Source organism: Episyrphus balteatus, chromosome 2, assembly GCF_945859705.1.
Source record: "Episyrphus balteatus chromosome 2, idEpiBalt1.1, whole genome shotgun sequence".
Classification (NCBI taxonomy): Eukaryota; Metazoa; Arthropoda; class Insecta; order Diptera; family Syrphidae; genus Episyrphus; species Episyrphus balteatus.
This window is the reverse complement of record NC_079135.1, coordinates 35686277-35698339: the sequence shown is the minus strand read 5'-3', so window position 1 is coordinate 35698339 and position 12063 is coordinate 35686277. Positions and strand designations below refer to the sequence as shown.

General features: G+C 28.6%; 1 protein-coding gene across 1 annotated transcript in view; it reads left to right on the top strand.

Moving 5' to 3' along the window:
- LOC129911254 (tumor susceptibility gene 101 protein) overlaps positions 1–12063 on the top strand; it is a 326606-nt gene that overhangs the window by 79878 nt on the left and 234665 nt on the right. The window lies entirely within an intron of this gene.

The following is a 12063-nucleotide window of genomic DNA, read 5'->3' as shown; positions in this document are numbered from 1 at the left end:
ATCTGTATCTGACTAAGAGTGTAAGAATTTACAAGATGTAGGAGGTGAAGAATGAGAAAAGTATCTCCATAAAAATAAAACAAAACCGAAATTGTTAATTTATTATTACTTGATTTGGGTGCAATGATGGGACCAGTGGATTTTTTTTTCAAGGTCACAGAAGGTTTATTTTTAAATTTTTAGTCAACTGGGGGCATGTCACTATATACATTGATGGTCCTGAGGAAAAGAAATCGGAAATAAAGTTGGTAATACCACACCTTGTGTTATGGTTGAATTTAATTTTTAAGTTTAACGTACTTGCAGTTTCTGGTTGAAGGCTAATTGGAATTAAAGTGCTGCTTATGAGTATTTAAGTACATATTTATATTTTCCGTTAAAAAAAATTAGTAATTTTATGGTTTTAATAAAATAATTTCTTATTATTTAGTGACAAGACAAGTATTTAAAATTTTTGAACATTGAGTGAGACTTATCGAAAAGTAATTAAAAGACTTTTTTACCAGCTTGATTTAAATGAATCGGATTTTAAAAATTGCCCTTTACTTTTCATATAAAAAAATTACAATTAAACCTTTAAAAGTACAAAACTTAGAACAAAAAAGAGAACAGATTAAAAAAGCAAATAAATGTAAAAGAAGTATCAACACAAGCTCTTTTTTGAGGTAAAATTAGCATAATTTTAAATTAAGAATTAAAATATTCATCGATATTCTTCGTGGTCATATAGATCCATTTGCGACAGAAAAGAAGTGATCCATACAAATAATTTTAATCAGTTAAAATTAGAAAAAAAAGAAAGAATTTGTTTAATCATTTCAAACCGCAAAAATATAATCATACAGATCCGATTGCGACAGTTGTGACGCAGCATACCTACAAAAAAATCCCCCGGAAGGGGATGCGTTGACGTATTTTGTGAAATCTTTTAGGTATAGGCTTACGCATTGAAATTAAAGAAGAACAGATTGTGACATGTTGTTGTTTTCAACTTTTATGACTGTTAACCAATCATCAATAAATAAATCATTAAAAAGTTAACAATGAAAAAATATGAATGCGTGTGGGCTTGCTCTTCAGAAGATGGAAAAAACAGTGGTCTCCGATGGAATTTGCTTTATACAGCATTCACGTGCCATAAGTTCTACGCATTAAAATGTTAATATAGTTTATCTAGGTAGTGTAATAAATCTAATTTAGATTTATTTTTAGAAATATTTCAATGCGTTTATTCAAACGAGTGAAATTTGAAGATGAATGATATAAAAAACAAAAATTCCATTTTGCTTTTTAACAGAAATACCGTAAAGGAAACTTCCTTATCCCGACCTTAAAAGTGATCATAAGATTTTACTATAAATTTCTCAAAACGGGATAGGTATCAGTTATCATGTTTATACCAAACACTGGAACTTCAATAAATTCAAATTTTGTCCATAGTTTTTAGATTCTGGAATATTTTACTTTTTTATTTTTACTAAAAATAATGTGATTATATTACACGGTGTAACACTCAAAATATACGCGGGCGGAGACCTATCAGGTTTTGTAGAGCTAGTCGCACTGAATACGAAACGGTATTTGAAAATCCCCTAACACCCCCAAAATCTGAAGTTACGGGCAAAAAACGTTTTTTTGGACCTTCACCCATTGAAAAAATTCTAGCTTCGACAATTTTTTACCCATTTTCGATTTTTGTACAGTTTCTGATAGGAGATAAATATACCTTTTCAACAATATAAAAAACATGTAACTCGGTTAAACCACTTAGAATTTATAAGCTGTCAAAGTTCAAAAATTCCATTTTTTTCGTCATTTGCCCAACTTCGGCATCAATTTAAAGTATATGTTTTCAAAACAACATGCTATTAAAAAAATATATTCATAAACTATATCTATTTCCCAATCAATCGAGGTATTTTTTTATGAAAATCACTCCAAAATTGTCTTAGAAAAAAAAATTTTTCGATTTCAACCCAGATACAGAAATTCGAACTTTTAGGTATAGAACAAAAATGTTGTTTCGGCACGTAGTAGGATAACCTGGGCGCCAGGATTTGATAACGGGTTTTTGTAGAGGAGCTCAATACAAACATTTTTTTCTTTGGAAGGGGGGTCTATCTCCCCCCGTTTAGGTGGGAGGGGCAGTTTTCTAAGAAAAAATTATCAAAATAAAAAAAATATTAAAAAACAACGGCAACACTTACAGTAATAAATGATACCATTTCCGAAAGGAAAAATTGTACATTTGATTCTAATTTTTAAATCAATATAACATAACCAATAGTTTTTGAAATAATCGATTTTAAAGTTAAATATAGGCGAACAAAAATTTTTACATTACATTACATTACATATTAACTTAATCCGAAGATTAATCTACGGACAAAGCACACATACAGCTTCGGAAACTTAGTCCATTTTGCTGATACAGCACAAGACATTTATACAACAGAGAGAGACAAAGAATAGAAAGAACAACAGAAACACATATAACACATAACTACGTGGCACAGAGGGGAGACATCGTTGACAATTGTCTCATGTTATCGCACAGGTGGAAAAATTGAAAAATTATTTTATCAGATTTTTCTTTTTTCAAAATATTTTTTGTTTTTATTTGTTTTTATTTTTCAATTTTCTCGAAAACTAGAAGACATAGAAACATATAGTTTTCACTTTTCGATAAGGAATCAATTGAGGCAGTTTTGTGTGTGAAATTTTTTTTATTAAAATTCACAGCCTGGACAAAAATAGTATTAAATGAGTTTTTAAAAATTTTTGTTCGCCTATTTTTAACTCTGAAATCGATTATTTCAAAAACTATTGGTTATGTTATATTGATTTAAAAATTAGAATCAAATGTACAATTTTTCCTTTCGGAAATGGTATCATTTATTACTGTAAGTGTTGCCGTTGTTTTTTAATAATTTTTTTTTATTTTGATAATTTTTTCTTAGAAAACTGCCCCTCCCACCTAAACGGGGGGAGATAGACCCCCCTTCCAAAGAAAAAAATGTTTGTATTGAGCTCCTCTACAAAAACCCGTTATCAAATCCTGGCGCCCAGGTTATCCTACTACGTGCCGAAACAACATTTTTGTTCTATACCTAAAAGTTCGAATTTCTGTATCTGGGTTGAAATCGAAAAATTTTTTTTTCTAAGACAATTTTGGAGTGATTTTCATAAAAAATACCTCGATTGATTGGGAAATAGATATAGTTTATGAATATATTTTTTTAATAGCATGTTGTTTTGAAAACATATACTTTAAATTGATGCCGAAGTTGGGCAAATGACGAAAAAAATGGAATTTTTGAACTTTGACAGCTTATAAATTCTAAGTGGTTTAACCGAGTTACATGTTTTTTATATTGTTGAAAAGGTATATTTATCTCCTATCAGAAACTGTACAAAAATCGAAAATGGGTAAAAAATTGTCGAAGCTAGAATTTTTTCAATGGGTGAAGGTCCAAAAAACCGTTTTTTGCCCGTAACTCCAGATTTTGGGGGTGTTAGGGGATTTTCAAATACCGTTTCGTAATCAGTGCGACTAGCTCTACAAAACCTGATAGGTCTCCGCCCGCGTATATTTTGAAACCTCATTTTTGTAACACCGTGTTATTAGTGTGGAATTCAGAGTCGTCACTCAAATTGAGAAATATCTTAAGCATTCGCTCAAGCGAATCCTTATTCATAGTCATCACTGGAGCTGTGTTGCCAGAATATTTTAGGGGCTAGGAGCTGATTTTGAAAAATCTTGGAGCCAAAAATAGCCCCTTTCAAAAATGGTCCGAAAAACGTGAATCAATTTTTTGTGCCATGAGATTTTTGATTTTTTTTTAAATTTTCAGATAACTTTTGTTTATCAGACTTCAAGTATAATTATTTGTTTGTTTTTTGTATATTTTATTTAACAATTAAAATTTGTACTAATGTTATAATAAAATAAATTATTTGAGTTGTACGAGTGGGACGAGAATTCGACGAGTATGTTGACGAATTATTTAAAAAAAATGTTTTCTTGGTGACAGTTAGTTCAAATCAGTCAAACTTTCGAGTTTGAGAAAATATTTTCCAACGCAAGATATTTTCAAAGACAAGATTTTTCTTTATTTCAATTCCCTTGAGTTGAGAAAAATCTTAACTCGAGTAACGACTATGAATTCCGCTCTTAGTTTTTTGAGTTTAATGTTTGACAACTTTATCAAAAAGTAAGATTTGAGAGCCATTTATTTTTCAAGTTCACGTTCTGTTCTGATGGAATACAAGAAAGTGAAAAACATAAAAGTCTGCGATCATGTTTTCTGGTTGCAATTATGTCTTCTCTCACAAAAAAAAGTAGGTACTTAAAACAGAATGATTCTGCGCTGCATCTTTAAATGAGGCGTTCAGAATAATAATGGGTCAAGTACACATCTCTTTTATTTTTTAGGCTTTTTGATTGTTTTCTTTTTTATATGCAAATTGGGATATTAGATTTACTATTTCCCTCTATAACTCAGAATTAAGAAAAATGTAGTTAAGGCCTTTACGAGGTTATGGGCAGTATACAGCTATTGATCTGTGAAACATTTATTTCAAAAGCTCCTTTAGTTCCTGAGAAAAAGCTACTCAAAAATCAAAATTATTCAAATGGACTTGACCCATTATTATTCTGAACGCCTGAAATTTGAAAATAGATTTTTTTTAGAGTGCATGATCGGCAGACTTTTATGTTTTTCACTTTGAACTTTCCAAATAAATAGCTCTTAAATCTTACTTCTTTGATAAAGTTGTCAAACAGTAAACTCAAAAATCAAAAACTAAAAATAATAATCCCATTTTTGTTGTAAAAAAAGTAAACTAGCTATGGACAAAATTTGAAATAACAAAATTACCAGTGACGGAATTCAATAAGAAGAATCAGAAAAAAGAACCAACAATCTATTGGATCTAAGAAATTTCCGGCAACATGAAAAAACTGAACTTTGATAATAAGATATCCAAATCTATCACTCTTAATTTTAATAATACTGAACTGGCCCAAAGAAGGGTAATTATTTTCACCATTGAATCTGATCATAAACATATTTAGCACAAAGGCTACAGAAAAGATATCGAATTAAAACTGACAGAAGATTTCTTCCATGAGAGATGTAATTGATAAAGTATGTAGATTTAAACATAGTGACAAATACGTTCGTTTTCCAGTCTTGGATAACATTTTCAAAATTGTTTTCAGAAATTTTTAAATAACCTTAGACTCATGAAATGTGCATTTTAATGTATTAAGCTGAGTACCTACAACTAAACAAGTCAACAAAAAGGGGATTTTGGAAAAAAATATACCTACTTTAGATTGGATAAGTTGTAAATCTGCCTCATAATTTTTAGGTTGATCGAATTGATAAGTCTTAACTTGTCTTTGTCGACTTTGGTATTACCAAATAAATTGATTAATATTCAATGCAAATTATCAGTAATCTCTCCAACAAAAAATAAAAAAGTTATTTTTGTTAGAAATATCTGATAATATGCATTTGTAATTTGGCTGTCCAACACACCGAAAACTGTACAAAATCAAAATAACTAAAGCCTTGTCTGCGACGTGAAATCAGTTAATCCTCGCAGTTTAAATATTGAAAGAAAGAATAAATAAAACAATCCCGATTTGAAGGTCAACGAATTGCGTAGGCATTTGCGGTGCACATTATACTTTTCTTTGTCATAAACGAGTTCAGAAATATAAAGCGAAATTAGTTTACCCACAGCAGTTTCGTAGGAGTGCCGCCACTGCATTCAGGCCATAAAATTACCCATCTCAATTTATTGCAGTTTATTTTTTTGTCCTCAGTCTACATTATAATGATTTTAACTAAGGGTTGCCGCTGCGAAATTTTGATTGCATATTTATTGATAATACAATTTCATTTGCAACAGTGCCTGAAAATTAGGCAAAATATTTAGTGTTGATGTAGTTTCGGGATATTAATTTCAAATGCTCATTCAAAAATTAAGATACTTGAGCTTAACAGCTTTAAAGCAAGCAGATGTTAAACAAAATTCTCCTTAGTTAGTCTTTGGTTCTGTTCGTTTACTCTACTGAATATAATTTGATCATTGGCAACTCTACTAAGAATTTATTCAATTCAGTGAACGCATATACTAATACATGTGCATAATTTAAGCCATAAATAAATCGATTTAACACAAAAAAAAAAAATTGCAGTGCAGATTAATGTTATTGATGAGTGACGAGATGATGACTTTGACTTTCATCGTAACCGCTTTTGCCGGATCTTGATCTACCTTAGCTTTGTTTTTCAGATTTTGTGGAGGTGCGATACCAATAATTCGACTAACCTTGTATTTAAGACCGTTCAAAAAACTCAACGCACCTTTCCGTGAAGGTGCGATTAGTGAACACTCATATTAAGGCAAGGGCATAATTTTTGTCTAAATGCATCAGAGCATAAAAGACGGAAAGTATTTAGATTCATTGTCTTTTGATCGTGATGTTCTTTCGGAACTGTTTCTTGACTATGTTATTTTTATTTGCATATAGATACATTTTTTTCCATTAGTATGCATTTAAATCGCAAAAAAATAAAAAAAAAAAGATGAAACAAGTTTGAATAAACATTAGACCCCTATGACTATATTAAAACGGAAGAGAATTTTTCTTGTTGAGAAGATAAAAACAAACAACTATAGCATTGCGTAGGTGATGCGATGATTATACTGGATACCTATTTTGTTATATATTTTTCTTTGTTTTTGGAGAACTTAAAGTCGTTCAAGTCTGGTCTTTATAATGATCAATCTATAAGTGGTGTTAATAGCACTCTATCATTTAACTTGGTTTTCCAAACAGAACTCAATTGGACCACATGGATTAGTTCTAATTAACAAAAAAAAAAAAATACTTCGATTTTTTGCAAACAAATGTGTTAGAATTTTAATTTGGTATGAAGCCGTGATCTCATCATTCTTAAGCTCTTAAATTGTTTCTAAGTGAATGTTTTGAGTTATAATTAAGCACTTAAGCTATAAACACAATATTAACAGATAAACAAGACTAATCTGTAGCGAAATTAGATTAAATACTTGTCTTTAATTATTCAGAAGGCAAATTAAGCGTGGCTAAAACTTCAAACCAGTTCATTTTGAATTTGATTGCATGTCTAAAGAACTTATAGAATCGATATTTTTTTAAGCTTATGTTTTGATTTCAATAAATCAATAAGTAAAAGGGAAAATAAATATTCATTCTAAAGTTGTTAGAGTGGGTTTTCGTCTTCTTTAGAATTTTTACAATTAAAAGAAAAAAACTTAAGAAGTTCTCAGTTTGGTGAGGTTTTTTTTATTTATTCTTTTAAGGAATTGGTTAAAGGTTCTTTAATTGAAGGAATCTCATTTCCGCAATTGATACTTTAATCTTTCCGAAAATATGGTAGACAGGCAGGTAAATGTTTTATTGGAAACTCTCTGGTGAAGTGTTTAACTTTTTTTTTTGTTAGTGTTAGCCAAGTGGTTATGTAAATAAATCTGTAATCAAAAGAGTTGTTCAACTTCCCTCCTCAACTCAATTTTAACATCCCCTTAAATTTCACATTGAAGTACAAGGTGATGCGAAAGTATTTTGAATTCGCAAGTTTTTTCTTTTAGAAATAAAAAAAAAATGTATTTTATTTTCATTCAAAGTTATTTGAAATGTTATATTTGGTTCAAAGAAACAAAATTCATATTACAATTTTGCTTTACGCTTACCAAAAGTGGTAATTTCATAAAATAAAATCAACCAAAAAAGCAAATTTGAATATAATGTTATCCAATTAAAATAAATAAATTAAATAGACAAAATAATTTCAATTTGAAATGAGCCCAGTTTTGTAACTGACCAAAAGACATTTTTTCAGAATCAATACTCATTTAAATTAAGGATACACAAAAGTTCCAGGATCCGTGCTTTTATCAGAACTTTATCTAATTATCATTTTTATCAATAAAATAAAATCGACTTCCACGGTTTTTCTAATTGTTGGCCAGAAGTGAACGAAATTAAAATGGGACCACATTGCAGCCACCAGCTTTCCAATACAAAAAGAATTATAAAAATTGGCTCACTCAGTCCAAGGTTATGAGGTTTCAAAAAAAAAAAGAAAAAATACAGACGAATTGAATACCTCCTCTTTTTTTGAAGTTGGTAAAAATGGATTAATACATATGTAAATTCACAAAGTTCGATTTAGCCCTAATTTTTCAGTCTTCAGTTACACCATCAAATCAATATAACAAAACGTTTATTCGTAGGAATAAGCCTTAACTGGGGTTTATTAGCTAGCGAAAAATTGGCTCTTAAAGGAATAATGAATTTGATTTTCTTTCTGAAAATGTATATTTTTTTTCTGGAACTTCTCGATTACAATTTGATTCTTTAGCTAAAAATTTACACGTACTGTACTGCTGTAATGTACTTCTAAATACTTCAGAGATATCTATATACTAAGCATAAATGTTTCCAAAATACTAATGTATTTCAAAATAAAAAAGGACCACAGGGCGTATACGTGCTATTTTTGTAACTTTAGCACTAGGCAATTTTTGTCGTAGAAAACCGACTTTTTGGCAATTTGTGAGCTTATAGATTTGGGGTTGTAAATATTAGGGTATTTATTTTTATTATAATTATTTATTATATATTTTTTTAAATTTAATTTTCAGAGGTATATTAAATCTGCCCTAGAAAAACCTTAAAATGTAATTTTAGTTCAAGGAAACACACAAAATACATATGTATACCTACATATAAAAGTTACATATTCTATGTTCTTTGAAGTCTTACAACTTTTAAATAACATTCTTTGATCTCAAAATCAGGAAACAAAAATAGAAAATAAATTTGGCCAACTTATATTTATAAATTAATTTAAATGATACTGGTTCCCGTTTAATATACACAAAACTCATTTTAATTAATAAAAACGTTAATTCATTAATTTTAAATGAAGAATACAGAGCAGAAAACACTGATTTAAAATGTTTCCATAAATTTAACAAAACACATTTTGATTTCAGAAATTGCCTACATTATATCTTACTAAATGATTTTATTTTTTTTTATTAAAAATCTTGTAACGGTAACTGGTTCAAAGCCGGAAATCAACAAAAACTACCAACTAATAGCTTGCTTCCTATGATTTGGTCATTTTATTTCGATGATACAAATCATTTTGAATTGAACCATCAAATCGAAATCAGCTTGGTGTCAATTTGGATAGGCTGTGAGATGGTATTCAGTATTCAACACAATAACTAATGAAGCGAAACGGTGTGATCTAGGTAGTGATTTGTATATTAACACCATAATTATAAGAGGAGATGAAATCCCAATGAAAATTAGATGCGAGAGCTGTGCATATATTTTAATTTGAATTGCAGTATTTTATAAGAATTTTTTTAATAGTGTGTAAAAATATAAATAATTTGAAGTTTTTTTTTTTTAATAAATAAAGAGCCTATGAGCGGTTTATTTAAGATTTAAAAGAATAAAAAGCGTACATTTACATTTTTTTTTTTTAAATTTTAATCCTGACCTGTTTAAGGCTTAGTGAAGAGTATGAGGAAATATTACACTTGCTATTTTTCTACCCTGCTTTCTAAATTATAACTGGGAAAATCACTCTTTGATGGCTCTAATGATTTAAAAAAAAAAACTGATTTAATTTGTGAAGTTCCCCACCATTTCTAAGTCTTTGTATAACATCATAATGTGTATTTTTATGTATCTTGCCTATTTAACATAACCTATTTTTTCAAAATCCCAAACGAAAAAATATAAAGGTTAAAAATAGAAACTAATAAAATGTACGACTGAATCGCACCTTTTTAAAAAAGTTTTTTTTGGAATATTGATAATTTAGTTTCAAAGAAATTCTATAAAACTGAAAAAATAATATTGAATTTGATTTTAAAATAGCAAAAACTTCTTTTGACAAGTTATGCCGCTTATTTTCTCGTATAGCAAAGAATTTTAAGAAAACAAATTGAAAATCTTTATAGTCGTTTCCAAGCAAATAGATTTTTATAAATACAAAATTTCAAACATATTTCAACAAAAAATAAACCACTATCGCCAAAAAGAAATTGTAAATAGAAAAGTCTATTTTTTCCTTTCTGAGGAATTAAGTAATTATCTGTATTTCAAACTCATTTACAATTTGCCCCACGATTGTTAACATTTAAAAAAAAATTGGATTTAAAAAAAATCATGGTAATGCAAAATTTTCTGAACGAATGCAAATAAAGTAAACTGCTTGAACAAAAATGCCAATAAAATTGACCTCGAAAAATAGAATTCCAAGAATTAATAGTCTTGTCAAATATTTTCCCAGTTGAGTAACAATATTTTTATATAGCCGTTTAACTGTGACAAAATTTAAATATTTAACAAAATGTTAATCAATATTGTGGTTCCATCCTTTCTAATATCGTACCATATTTCACAAAAAAAAGTTAACTTGAAAGTTGAAACCCTAAAATCTTTTTTTAGCTTCTAAAAAAGCTATAAACTAAAAAGAATTTGAATGTTTCTCGTTTTTTGTTCTTAATATTTTTTTTTCTGTCTAAATTAACTTCTTTTAAATTTACTGCTTAATCTATATTCTTTTAAATTGATTTTAAATCAATCCCTCCAAATAAAATCAAAACAATAGCCAATTAAAATCAATACAAAAAAAAAAACAGTAAAGAAACAAGTTTGTTTTTTTTTTTGTTTATTTAAAATTCGCATTTTGGGGAAATAGATTAAAATATATAAACAATTTTAATTCGATCATTTTTTGTTCATTGACTTTAGAGTTTTTTAGAACAGCTCTTGATCTTGTATAAATAATTAAATAATGTTAATTTAGCGTTGCGTGAATCTTATAAGACTGTATTCAAATATACATTGTAATTTAGTCAATTTGCTAAAGTAGAGCTATCAATAAAAAAATCATTTTCCTTCTTCTGTAAGGTTATTCTTACTAGAACCTACCTGTTATCAATGCTATGCTTTAAATAAAAAAAAAAAAACTAAATTAATTTTTGTTTTTATTGCTAAACAAAAAAGAGAATGTTCCAATCTGAGCATTTTTATTAGGCCTAAATACGTACCAACTTTTAAATTTATTCTAAAAGACAAGTTATAAACGGAAGAGTGTTAAAAAAAGAGAAGTCAAAAAATCAATTATCTATTTATTGGAAATAATTAAAGTAGTTAATTATAGAACATTGCCAAAGGGCACTTACTTTTTAAACTACTTTACCGGATCAAAACATAAACAAGACAATTATGTTAAATGGTAGTGAAAACTTAATTTTTCATTAAAATTCATGAATTTATTTTTACAGGTGAAGATCACGATACGACATAATTTGATACAATGGTAACCATAAGTGATTAAGTTGTAAGCTATTAGCAAGATTGAGGTTTAGTTTAAAGGGAAAATTGCATCTGAGGTCGAAGTTAAAGTGTATGCAACACCATTTTTATAGAAATTTTCCAGAATTGGGTACAAAAGTATTAAAAAAGAAAGAATTGGGTTAATCGTGGGAGAAGGATGAAAGGATTGTCAAGATCATCTTACTCTCAATGCAGATTGTTTTTTTTTGTAACAGAAACACACGTGTTGGAATATTTTATTTTAAACCTTATTTTTTTTTTTTTTTTTCAATCAACGTTGGTATTTTGTTTGAATATCTTTGCATATTTCTTTAATAAACGCAGAAGATAGATAATCTAATTTATTCTGTATTTGAAGAAATAAAATGTATCAGTCACAGATAAGGTGTCATTATTCGTGAATGCGTGCATGCGGAATCACTTCTTTGGTATCAAGAGGTTTTTTCCATCTTTATTTGTAGCGTCTTCTTTATTTTAAGGGTCATTAACTCAATCAGGCCATGGCATATTATTATCATCAACTAACATTTTGCGTCATAGAAGTGCCTCTGCTAAAAGCATTATTTGCACTAAAATTAATTCATCTTACAGACCAATAAAATTGAATATTTTTTAAGAGCTCGCAAAGAAGTTAC